We start from the raw sequence: 13212 nt of genomic DNA, 5'->3' as shown, positions 1-13212 counted from the left end.
AGTATTTTCCTAGAAAGACAACAGGCTGATCATAAGGGCAGCCGACGTGTTTCAGAAGAGTGGCGTTTGTAGACGTGAAGAGTGGGAATGCTTGGGTGCTTCATGGTCTGCATGCTCAGTTGCTTCAGTCCTGTCTGACTCTGCAATCTATGGACTGTGGTCCTCCAGGCTCCTCTGTCCATGGGATTTTCCAGGCAAGAATATTGGAGTGGGTTGCCATTTCCTCCTCCAGGGGATCTTCCCGACCCAGGGATTGAACCTGAGTCTCCTGCGTCTCCTGCATTGGCAGGTGGGCTCTTTACCACTAGCGCCACCTGGAAAGAGTTGTCCTTATTCATTCATGTGACCCGTATTCACTCGTACCGTTTGCCAGATCGTGTTCCAGGTGCTGGGTACCCGTAAGCAAGAACTATTTCTTGCCCTCTAAGAAATTAGGGGTTTAATTGACTCTTTCAGTCCCGATAAGATTATTGTGCAAACTTCTGCGTCCAGCTTCCCCCACAGGAATCCCTGGTAAGTGTGACTACTGACGGTTTTAAACACCCTGCACCAAGTCGCTGTTTTTGGCCTTGGCCTGGCCCTGTCTCTTCAGACGGCCCCGATTTACTGACATGTGACTCCTCCTGGTGGGTTTCAGAGCTGCGTTCTGTGCTGGTGCTACCAAGGCAGGTGGTACAGTCACTCTCATGCCCACATGTGGCCCAGACAGTAAGGAATCTGCCTGTGATGCAGGAGACCCGGGTTTGATCCCTGGGTCGGGAAGATCCCTCGGAGAAGGAAATGGCAACCCACTGCAGTATTCTTGCCTGGGAAATCCCATGGACGGAGGAACCTGGTGGGCTACAGTCCATGGGGTTGCAAAGAGTCGGACACAACTAAGTAACTAACACACACACACGTGCCTGAGGTGGCGTTGGGTGCTGCCCAAAAAAATCATATTGTTTTCCACTGTCTTGTTAATTTTGTCTTTTGTCTTCAGCTCTTTGCCCTCCACTCTTTTTTTTTTTCTTTTTTCTTTACTGAAGGTCTGTTCTAAACTTTTCAGTGTGACTAGCACTTTAGCACTCAGTGAACTCTAGTTCAGGACCCAGGAGATCTTGTCTCTCTTCTCTGATCAGATCTCCTCTTCCTTTTCATATCTTTAATTTGCCATTTTCTCCCACTCATCCTTTAAGTGAGGGCTTTGTAATCTGGCTTCTATAGTCCTTTAAGGATCTCTGGATAGACTTCATGAAACCTACATGCTACCTGGAATTGTGTGCACAAATTTATTTATGTGTGCCTATGTAGTTTTTCTGGAAGAGAATTCACGACTTGCTTCAGAACCTCAAAGAGATCCAAACATATTCTCTAGTAACAAATTTGAACTCCTGTAGTTTTCATTCCACTATATTACTTTTCTCAGAGCAGTCACCATCATGCTTACAACATTCAACACCATGTAAATACCATTCAGTCTTAAATTGTATTTTCCTGTTAGAATTCTCTTCTACTTAACTTCAAATACCTACAGAATGTCTTCCTCCTAGGAGTCTCCCAGCCTTCTCATGTTCTTGCCTGACTTACTGCCCTACAGTTTGCCTCCCATAACATTTTCTTTTTGCCTCCTCTGATTATTTTGAATAGGGCTATCCTTAGCCAGGGCTTCCCTGGTAGCTCAGTGATATAGAATCCATCTGCCAATTCAGGAGACGGGTGTGCAATCCCTGGGTCAGAAAGATCCCTTGGAGAAGGAGATGGCAACCCACCCCAGTATTCCTATCTCGGAAATCCCATGGACAGAGGAGCCTGGTGGGCTACAGTCCATGGGGTCTCAAAAAAGTTGGACACAGTTTAGTGACTAAGCAAGAACAACATCTTTAGCCAGAGCAGATAAGATTGGACTCCCAAGCTCCCCTCTTTCCGTCCCCACTGCCTTTATTACCCGTCTGTGAATACCACATGTTGCACCAGCTTTTTTATTTACCACCTCAGTCTCCTTATCACCATGTCCCCTACCACTGCCTTACTTAAAGCCTTCACTTTAAGACTCTTAGCTTCTCTGTCTCTATTTTTAATATCGTTCAAAGTCTCTTCCACATAGAGATGAAAGGGATCATCTTCAAATACATATATCATCATGTCATTTCTTTATTTAAAATACTTTAATGTGTCCCTTGTCTACAAGATGAGATTACAGGAAAATCCTATTAAGACACTCTATTGTGTATCCTGTGATTTAGTTCATACCTGCCTCCCCAGGCCCATCACTTGGTTATTTCCCGTTGGTTGGTTCTCCATGCTGTTATGCTTTCTGTACTCAAGCAATAAAAGTATCTCCCTACTGAGCATTCACTACTCCTTGAGTCTATGTCCATCACGTGACATGTTTGACTAAAGAGATATTATATATGTGATGTAAGCAGTATCTTGAAAACTGCTTGAATGGCTGGCCTGATTTGCTGTTGCACTTTTGCCATCACCATGAGAAGGGGATGCCTAGCCTCTCCTGCTGGTCCTGGGAAAGGATGAGGAACAAATGGAACAGAGCTTTTCCAGCGAAATGGCTTCAGCCAGGCACTGACAAGAGCAGAGGCCTCTGCAAATGAGTGAGCAAGCCCAGAGGACACAACCAGAGTCCTGCAACTTATTGTTGTATGCCTCTGAGTTTTGGGTTTTGTTACACAGCAAAAGTAAACTGATACATTTTCCGTAAAACTCTCCACCTGCTGGCCTAATTTAACTGCTCAGTGCTACTCAAAACCATAAACCTCTGCTCTGGTAATTCTTTACTTCGATTCCCTTTAGTTTCTTATCTGCCTACTGAATTCTTTCTTATAAGCTTGAGACCCAAATCAAGCATTTCTTCCTTAGGGAAGCTTTTTGCGAATCTGCTGTGGAAGTTGTCATTTTCTCCATTGGGCCATGCAGGACTTTCCACATCCTACTTTGTGTTTGTAGCTTGCGTCTTTTTTTCCCCTCCCAGTCTGAGTACCCAGAAGACAAGGCTGTTTATTAGTTAACTTTAGACAAGGCCAGGGAAGCCTTCATAGAGGAAGACATACCAAAGTTGAACATAGAAGGATAAGGATGAATAGAGGCAGGAGGTAAATCAGGAAAGCTTGAATAATCAAGGGGCTGATGTCACCAGAAATGTTTGTGAATAATAATGTTTTCCCTTGATGTTTCTTTGACTTCCCACATACAATGGAGCCTGTTGTTCGACGCAGTAAGAAAAACTATTCTAAAGGCATAGTCTGGGAGGTACATAGGAACACGGTGATTTTCTTCTCTTTGGGCAGCAAAAGCATATACTATATGGTCACCACCTGCTTTTCTTTGGACATTCTGTCCAGCTGTCCGGTCTGTGAGAATGGTGACATTTACAACCATTACAAGGCGACTGTCCTGGCCGCTTGCCACAGTCGGGCTCAGGTCCAAGTGGCCACCATCTGGCAGGACATCTGCTCAGCCACTGGGAAGGCTTTAGATGCAGCCACATGCCCACAGAGACAACAATGCACTCTGCCCTTTGGGGGAAGAGAATATATCGCATTTCCACCCATGCAAGAGATGAACACTGAGAATATCCCCAGGGAGATGCCTTTCCACTACGGCAGGGATCCTTCACAGGCTTCAGGTTTGGGGCCTCTGACAGTGTGTGCCTGATGGGAATGTGGCCTCTGTAGCCAGACCTACTGAGTTTCATCCTGGCTTCATCACTTTGCTGTGTAACCTTGGGGCAAGCTACTCACCCTCTGCGTTAGGGCACAGTCCATCCTCAGTCAGTATCAGCTATTTTTGTTTTAACTAGCACCTTAGGGTTTGTCATGTTCTCAGAAACAGTGAAGCTCCCTAAGATAGCTGGCAGTGCCTCTCAATGACAGTCAAGTCCTACTTTAGCTGGCATGCACCTCTTCTGTCGCCACGATGAACACCTGTGTTTCCCTGGATCTGTAATAGTCTTTCTGACACCTCTGGGCCTTTGCACATACTGTTATCTTTGCTGGAAAACTCTTGTTCTCTCTTCATCAAGTTCACTCTTCATCATTTAAGATACCTTTAAGGTACCACTTTTTCATAGAAGTCATTCGTGACTCCAGGCTATTTATTGTCATAGATCTATCTCTTTGTGAACTCACCGCTAATATTGGGTGGATGGATACATGGATGGATGAAGTGCTTATGCATGTGATCTCTATTACTCTCATTTAATTAATCCTTAAACAGTCAAATTATGTGCTTTATTGTCTTCTTGAAAAAACATCTATTTGTACTTGTTTCAAATGCAGATTGTAACCCACAAGGGAGGGAATTGAAAGCCCAATCCTAAACAGTGAGATTGGAGCAATGACATGCTAATTTCCCATCCAAATCTCCTCCAGTCTGTAATTGTGTGCAGCCAAATCGACCAGCTGGAAAGAGCTGATTCAGGGAATTGGTGTTATTGGCCCAATATAGACATTTGTTTGGCTGAATTTAATCATGTTTAAAATTATTTCAGTTAAGTGAAATTGTGTGTACATGCTGTCACTGGATTTAGGAATAAAGATGAAGTCATTTGGACCCTGGAAATTCTGTATTTTTTGCTGTAACGGAGGCCAGCGAGCCTCTTAGGTGGATAAGTTGTTGTCCACTTAACGTAATTTGACAAATTCTATGGGTTTACCAGTCCAGAAACAAGTCTCTCTCCAGCATCAGATCAGGTCAGATTTTTTTAAAAATATTTTTTGATGTGGACTATTTTTTAAAAATCTTTATTGAATTTGTCACAACATTGCTTCTGTTTTATGTTTGTTTGTTTGTTTTTTGCCTCGAGGCATGTGGGATCTTTACTTCCCACTGAGGGATTAAACCTGCACCCTCTGCATTGGAAGGCTAAGTCTTAACCAGTGAACCACCAGGGAAGTCCCAGATCAAGTTATGTCTCTAGAAAGTTACTATAGAAACAACTTCATCAACTGAAATGGATAGTATCTTAACCAATACAATTAAGATAATAAACATTAACCTATTTGTTCATTTAACAATTGTTTATTTTTATACAACATATACTAAACATTCTTTATTGATATATATTTGGGACAGGTCAATGAACAAAACAAATGCAGACTCCTACCTTGCAGGACCTCAGAATCTGGTAAGGAGGTGTGGAAACTAATGAATCAACATAATTTATAAGCAGAATGCAAAGATTTTTGGAAGTCTATAAGTGCTGTGAAAAAAAAAAAGGCAATTAAGATGCAAATTTTAGACTTTATATAGCCCTTCCTCATACATAGTGTGTGACATGATCTTTCTGTATACCTTGAGATGGGCAGGGGACATATTCCCAAATGGAGAAATTGGAGCAAAAAGGCAATATGGAGTGAGGCCCTGCTTGTCTTAAGTTCTTCCTTATATGTGAATGCATTTTAAAACACTCTTAGCTTAGAATCAGCTCAAAACCTATGGCCAATCCTAGAAACAGATTTAAAAAGCTCCAAGAAAACCATTCTTGGAGTGAATGCGAAATAGCCTTTGTCCTAGTCTGCCTCCCATCAGTATACTAGTTCCGACAATCAAGTGCTTCTTAGCTTTTAGCTGAAGCTCTACTCACTGGTTTGAGGTTAGCTTTAGTGCCTGATTCTTGTTCAGTGGGTCTTCAGTCTCTGTCAGACGGTCAAGAATTGGAGTTCTCTAGAGTGCTTGCTAGTCACCACCACGGATGCCCTGATTCTAGAGCTCACGTTCTTCTCCGTGAACCTCAGGCTACTAGGCGTGACCTTCACAACAATGACAAATAGACTCTTGACAGATGCTCTTGGTGATGGAGCATGAAGTGTGTGAATTCAACACAAGGCCCCAGGAAGAAGGCAGGTGGGGCCAGAGTGAGAGAGTGTCCCAAACTAAGGAACCGGGAACCAGGGCAGAGCTGGACGAGTGGGGAAAGCAGAGGTGGGAGGAGAGCAAGTGAGAGTAAGTGGATAAAAATAAACGGCTTTAGAGGAATTATAAAATTTATTCAGGGATTCAAACAATACTGATGAAAAACGACAATATCATTACTAGCAACTTACTCTTGTTTTCTGTTCCTTTTATTTGCTGGGGACTAGAATACATACTTGATCTATATCGCTTAATCCTCCAAAGAAACACTTAAGGTTAAGTAATACGTTGTTTTTTGAAATCTGGAATTTAGTTCAGAAGAATTAAGTAATTTAACCAGGTTCAGAGCTAATAAAAGGATGTTTTAGAGCCAAGTTATGGACTCACATTGACTAGTTTTGTACTTTGATGAAGTTTCCTCATATACACAAAACAGAACTAATAAATTTACCTTAAGGAGTTGTGATTAAGTTCAAATAAAATTATACATAAATATAATAGCCCTGTACTTGGCATATGATCCATATTTAAGTGTTTTGTTTTTGTAATTATGCTTTTTATGTTGTTGTTATTTTTCTGTGCTCCTTTATCTATGTTTACCTGGCTGGGGCTTGCTGAGACTATAAGAGAACTATGGCTTCTCATTGTGATTTAGGATAAGTCTGTTGTTGAATTAATGACTCTAAAATCTTATTGAGTGGAATTCACTAGTAGTTGTGGTTAACAAAGAAGAAGCTGGCAATATGTTAGCATTTATTATGCTATTTATCTTCCTATATATTAAGAGGTGTTTTGAAATCAGTGCTTTTAATTGGTTTCCAGTTGTTTCTGTTACGTGTTTTCATGTCTCTGCAGGCCCCACATTCATTTCACCATTTATCTGGAATTCATTTGTAAAATACAGAACAACCTCTACACATGGAGCCTTGAGACATCAGTTCCTTAATTGTGATTCTTAAATTCAACTTTATGTGGTTCAGTTCAGCCACTCAGTCGTGTCTGACTCTTTGCGACCCCATGGGCTGCAGCACACCAGGCTTCTTTGTCCATCACCAACTCCCGGAGCTTACTCAAACTCATGTCCATTGAGTTGGTGATGCCATCCAACCATCTCATCCTCTGTCGTCCCCATCTCCTCCTGTCGTCAATCTTTCCAAGCATCAGGGTCTTTTCCAAGGAGTCAGTTCTTCACATCAGGTGGCCAAAGTATTGGAGTTTCAGCTTCAGTATCAGTCCTTCCAATGAATATTCAGGACTGATTTCCTTTAGTTCTTGATGTGGAACTTGATGTGGAAATGGAAGGAAATCACTTTCCCTTGGTGTAATAGAAGTGCTAAAAAAGAAAAAAACAGTGACAATTCTGTCTCATGCTAGCTGTGTGAACACAAAGCACTTAATTTTTAAAGTACATTTAGATGGGGACTTCCCTGGTGATTCAGTTGTTGATACTCTGTGCTCTCAATGCAAGAGGCATGGGTTTGATCTCTGGTCAGGGAACTAAGATTAGTTGCATGCTGCATGGCCATGGCCAGAAAAAAAAAAAAAAAAAAATGACTATCTTGTATCTCCCAGGGTGGTAAAATTAAAAGGAACAATATATTAAAAATAATCAACAAATAGTACGTAGGTGCTTAGTACATATTGTTTCCCTCCTCTGCCACCTGAACTCTGTGCCATCTGAGAATTGATGGGATTAAGCAAGACTATTGATCTATCTGTCTATCCATCCATCCTTCCATCTACCTACCTGTCTGCCTATTTACCTATCATCTGTCTATGAATGAACTCAACATTCAAAAAACTAAGATCATGGTATCTGGCTCCATCACTTCATGGCAAATAGATGGGGAAAAAGTAGAAACAGTAATAGATTTTATTTTCTTGGTTTCCAAAATCACTGTGGATTATGACTGCAGCCACAAAATTAAATGATGCTTGCTCCTTGGAGGAAAAGCAATGACAAACCTAGACAGTGTATGAAAGAGCAGAGACATCACTTTGCCAACAAAGGTCTATATAGTCAAAGCTATGGTTTTACCAATAGTCGTGTGCAGATGTGAGAGTTGGACTATAAAGAAGGCTGAGCACCGAAGAATTGATGCTTTCAAGCTGTGGTTCTGGAAAAAAGACTCTTGAGAGTCCCTTGGGTAGCAAAGAGATCAAACCAGCCAATCCTAAAGGAAAGCATCCCTGAATATCCCTTGGAAGAACTGATGCTGAAGCTCCAATACTTTCGCCAATGATGCAAAGAGCTGACTCATTGGAAAAGACCCTGATTCTGGAAAAGACTGAGGACAAGAGGAGAAGGTGGCAACAGATGATGAGATGGTTGGATGGCGTTACCAACTCAATGGACATGAGTTTGAGCAAACTCCAGGAGATACTGAAGGACAGGGAAGCCTGGTGTGCTGCAGTCCATGGGACTGCAAAGAGTCGGACATGACTTAGTGACTGAACAGCAACAAATGAATAGCGTGTTGCCAGAAAATCCTGTTCTCAAACCTGGAACACCAATGTACAAAAAAATGGATTCTGCCAGAGCTGCTCTGGCAAACCCAATAACACAAGCATTTTTCAAACCTAAAACTCAATGGCCAGAACAAGTTACATGTCTTGTCAGACTAGCAGGGCTCTACTTCCATAGCAGTTGTTGTGAATTCAGTGAGAGTATTACAGCTGTAGATGTAATCAATTTACCACAAGTAATTAAATATAGTTCTACAAATTGGTTCACAGGCCTTCACTGACAATTGTTCAAGATGACAGAATAGGGACACTGACATCAATTCATGGTTCTTCCACTCTTGATATAACCTTTATTGTCTATTATTATCTATATAAAACAAAAATGATAATATTCCCTTTATCATAGAGTTATTGTCAATATTGTATTGCTTAATATATATAATTAAAATAGTGCCTCATAGTTGACAATTACCGTATCAGTTCTGTTCAGTTCAGTCACTCAGTTCAGTTCAGTTGCACATGTCCGACTCTCTGCCACCTCATGGACTGCAAAACGCCAGGCCTCCCTGTCTGTCATCAGCTCCCAGAGCCTGCTCAAACTCATGTCCATTGAGTTGGTGATGCCATCCAACCATCTTATCCTCCGTCATCCCCTTCTCCTCCTGTCCTCAATCTTTCCCAGCATCAGGGTCTTTTCCAATGAGTCAGTTCTTCGCATCAGATGGCCAAAGTTTTGGAGTTTCAGCTTCAGTATCAGTCCTTCCAATGAATATTCAGGACTGATCTCCTTTAGGATGGACTGGTTGGATCTCCTTGCAGTCCAAGGGACTCTCAAGAATCTTCCCCCAAACCACAGTTCAAAAGCATCAATTCTTCTGCGCTCAGCTTTCTTTATAGGCCAACTCTCACATCCATACATGGCTACTGGAAAAACCATAGCTTTGACTAGACGGACCTTGGCTGGCAAAGTAATATCTCTGCTTTTGAATATTCTGTCTAGGTTAGTCATAACTTTTCTTCCAAGGAGCAAGCATCTTTTAATTTCATGGCTGCAGACACCATCTGCAGTGATTTTGGGGCCCCCAAAATAAAGTCTGTCACTGTTTCCATTGTTTCCCCACCTATTTCCCATGAAGTGATGGGACCAGATGCCATGGTCTTAGTTTTCTGTATGTTGAGCTTTAAGCCAACTTGTTCACTCTTCTCTTTCACTTTCATCAAGAGGCTCTTTAGTTCTTCACTTTCTGCCATAAGGATGGTGTCATCTGCATATCTGAGGTTATTGACATTTCTCCCGGCAATCTTGATTCCAGCTAGTGCTTCATCCAGCCTGGCATTTCACATGATGTACTCTGCATATAAGTTATATAAGTAGGGTAATAATATACAGCCTTGACGTATTCCTTTCCTAATTTGGAACCATTCTATTGTTCCATGTCTGGTTCTAACTGTTGTTTCCTGATCTGCATACAAGTTTCTTAAGTGGCAGGTAAGATGGTCTGATATTCCCATCTTTTTAAAAATTTCCACAATTTGTTGCTATCCACACAGTCAAAGGCTTTAGCATAGTCGTTAAAGCAGAAGTAGATGTTTATTTGGAATTCACTTGCTTTTTCTATGATCCAGCGGATGCTGGCAATTTGATCTCTTGTTACTATGCCTTTTCTAAATCCAGCATGAATATCTGGAAGTTCTCAGCTCACAATCTGTTGAAGCCTAGCTTGGAGAATTTTGAGCACTAATTTGCTAGCATGTGAAATGAATATAGTTGTGCAGTAGTCTAAACATTCTTTGACACTGTCCTTCTTTGGGATTCAAACAAAAACTGACCTTTTCCAGTCCTGTGGCCACTGCTAAGTTTTCCAAATTTGTTGGCATATTGAGTGCCAAATCATATTGAAAAAGATATTTCACAGAATCATCTTTTAGGATTTGAAATAGCTCAGCTGGAATTCCATTACCTCCACTAACTTTGTTCATAGTGATGCTTCCTAAGGCACACTTGACTTCTCATTCCAAGGTATCTGGCTCTAGATGAGTGATCACACCATCATGGTTATCTGGGTTATTAAGGTTTGCTTGTTTGTTTGTTTGTATAGTTCTCCTGTGTATTCTTGTCACCTCTTCTTAACATCTTCTGCTTCTGTTAGGTCCTTACTGTTTCTGTCCTTTCTTGTGACCATCTTTGCATGAAATGTTCCCTTGGTATCTCTTATTTTCTTGAAGAGATCTCTAGTCTTTCCCATTCTATTGTTTTCCTCTATTTCTTTGTACTGATCTCTGAGGAAGGCTTTCTTATCTCTCTTTGCTATTCTTTGGAACTCTGCATTCAGTCCCTTTTGCCTTTAGCATCTTTTCTTTTATCAGCTATTTGTAAGGCCTCCTCAGACAACCATTTTTCCTTTTTGCATTTCTTCTTCTTTGGGCTGGTATTGATCACCGCCTCCTGTACAATGTCATGAACCTCCATCCATAGTTCTTCAGGCATTCTATCAGATCTAATCCCTTATATATTTTTGTCACTTTCACTGCTTAAGTGATTTGATTTAGGTCATATATTTATGGTCTAGTGGTTTTCCCTACTTTCTTCAATTTAAGTTTGAATTTTGCAGGAGGGTGTTCATGATCTGAGCCATAGTTAGCTTCCAGTCTTTTTTTTTTTTTGCAGATTGTGTAGCACTTCTCCATCTTTGGCTGCAAAAAATATAATTGATCTGACTTCAATATTGACCATCTGATGATGTCCATGTGTAGAATTGTCTCTTGTGTTGTTGGAAGAGGGTATTTGCTATGGCCAGTGCGTTCTCTTGGCAAAACTTTATTAGCCTTTGCCTTGCTTCATTCTGTACTCCAAGGCCAAATTTGCCTGTTACTCCAGGTGTTTCTTGATTTCTACGTTTGCATTCCAGTCCCTTGTGATGAAAGGACATCTCTTTTTGTGTGAGTTCTAGAAGGTCTTGTAGGTCTTCATAGAACCCTTCAACTTCAGCTTCTTCGCCATTAATGTTGGGGCATTCACTTGAATTACTCTGACATTAAATGGTTTGCCTTGGAAACGAACAGATATCATTCTGTTGTTTTTGAGATTGTACCCAAGTAATGTATTTTGTTATTTTTTGTTGACTATGAGAGTTACCCCATTTCTCCTAAGGGATTCTTGCCCACAGTAGTAGATATAATAGTCATCTGAATTAAATTTGCCCATTCCAGTCCATTTTAGTTCACTGATTCCTAAAACGTCTTGCCATCTCCTGTTTGACCACTTCCAATTTACCTTCATTCATGGACCTAACTGTCCGGGTTCCTATGTGATGTTGTTCTTCAACAGTATTGGGCTTTACTTTCACCCCCAGACACATCCACAACTGGACATTGTTTTCGCTTTGGCTCAGCCTCTTCATTCCTTATGTAACTTTTTCTCTGCTTTTCTCCAGTAGCATATTGGGCACCTGCTGACCTGGGAAGTTCATCTTTCAGTGTTGTATCTTTTTGCCTTTTCATACTATTCATGGGGTTCTCAAGGCAAGAATGCTGAAATGGTTTGCCATTCCCTTCTCCAGTGGACCATATTTTGTCAAAACTCTCCACCATGACCCATCCGTCTTAGGTGGCCCTACCCATCATGGCTCATAGTTTCATTGAGTTAGACAAGGCTGTGATCCATGTGATCAGTTTAGGTAGTTTTCTCTGACTTTGGTTTTCATTCAGTCTGCCCTCTGATGGATAAGAATAAGAGGCTTCTGGAATCTTCCTGGTAGGAGGGACAGGCTGGACATTGTAGGTTTACACAATTCTGAATTTGTAGTTTTTTATTTTTTAAGGAATGTTACACTTGTATGTATTGCATTGCAGAAGATTCTGCTGTCTTCAATGCCTGCTTTTCGTTTATGCTGTGTTGAACCTAGTGTAACCATCGTTTCCATGATAGTCTGGTCCTACTCCTCCAGTGACACCTCTGAGCTTTCCATTTTGATGTGCATGTGCATGCATGCCTGTGCGTACACACACACACTCACACACCCCTTTCCTGAAAGGGTGGGCTAGATACAAAGGCAAATACCTTCACTGTCCCTAGTGCTAGAACTGAAGCTGTGGTTAACTGGGGAAAATGTGAACAGGGTTTTGAGTATAAATATTAAGCTCTTAGAATTGGTCCTCTCTTGCATGCTCCAGGCAGAGTGTTTGTTTTTCTAACTCTCTCCTGCTGAGTGATAAGATACCAAAGGCACAAAATGGGATGGTTTAGATAGAAAGAACCAATAACTATGCTGACTTTGAAGTTAGCCTTAGGAAAGGATATAAAATGTGTCTTTATAGGTAATCAATGGCTTAGACTATCCTACCTGGAAAATGCATTGAAGCTGTATCCCCAGCAAGATGTTAAAGAGTAAAAGCATCCATCTGCCTGGGTGTACTTTTTGTATTATCCAGAGAATGTGTCAAAGTCCCAACAGAATAAAATTTAATGATCTGATAATCCTATTTTTCTCTCTCTTATTCTATCTCTGTCTCTTGTCTCCTCTTCCCCTCCTCACTTTTTTCCTTTTAAATCATTGATCTAAATCCCATCAAGAAAGTATTTTTGCTTTTATTCTATCTTCCTTTTATATCTTGCTTTTCTTTATCTATTTGACTCATCGTGGGTTATATACCTGGGCCTGCCTAAGGGTGATAACTTGATTTCAGAACATGAATCTATAGTTAGAATGTTATGAATATGTAGTTGAAATTATTTGTACTTGTTAAAATATTAACAATGGGTTGAAAATAATGGAAAGAAATGGAAACTAAAATACATGTTGCTTCTACAAAATTCAGTGTGGTCTTGAGGTAGAGAACTCCCCTTCTGCTTTATTACTGGCGAACAACGTCGTGCTTGGTCAGGAAGTCACAACTCTT

The 13212-nt window shown here is 41.0% G+C and overlaps 1 long non-coding RNA gene across 1 annotated transcript in view; it reads left to right on the top strand.

Annotated features, from left to right (window-relative positions):
• The window catches only part of LOC122676486, a 233972-nt gene that overhangs the window by 100034 nt on the left and 120726 nt on the right, over nt 1-13212 (top strand). The window lies entirely within an intron of this gene.

The sequence above is a fragment of the Cervus elaphus genome, chromosome 2, assembly GCF_910594005.1.
Source record: "Cervus elaphus chromosome 2, mCerEla1.1, whole genome shotgun sequence".
NCBI lineage: Eukaryota > Metazoa > Chordata > Mammalia > Artiodactyla > Cervidae > Cervus > Cervus elaphus.
The sequence above is the reverse complement of the archived record's forward strand: the minus strand, read 5'-3'. Positions and strand labels throughout refer to the sequence as shown.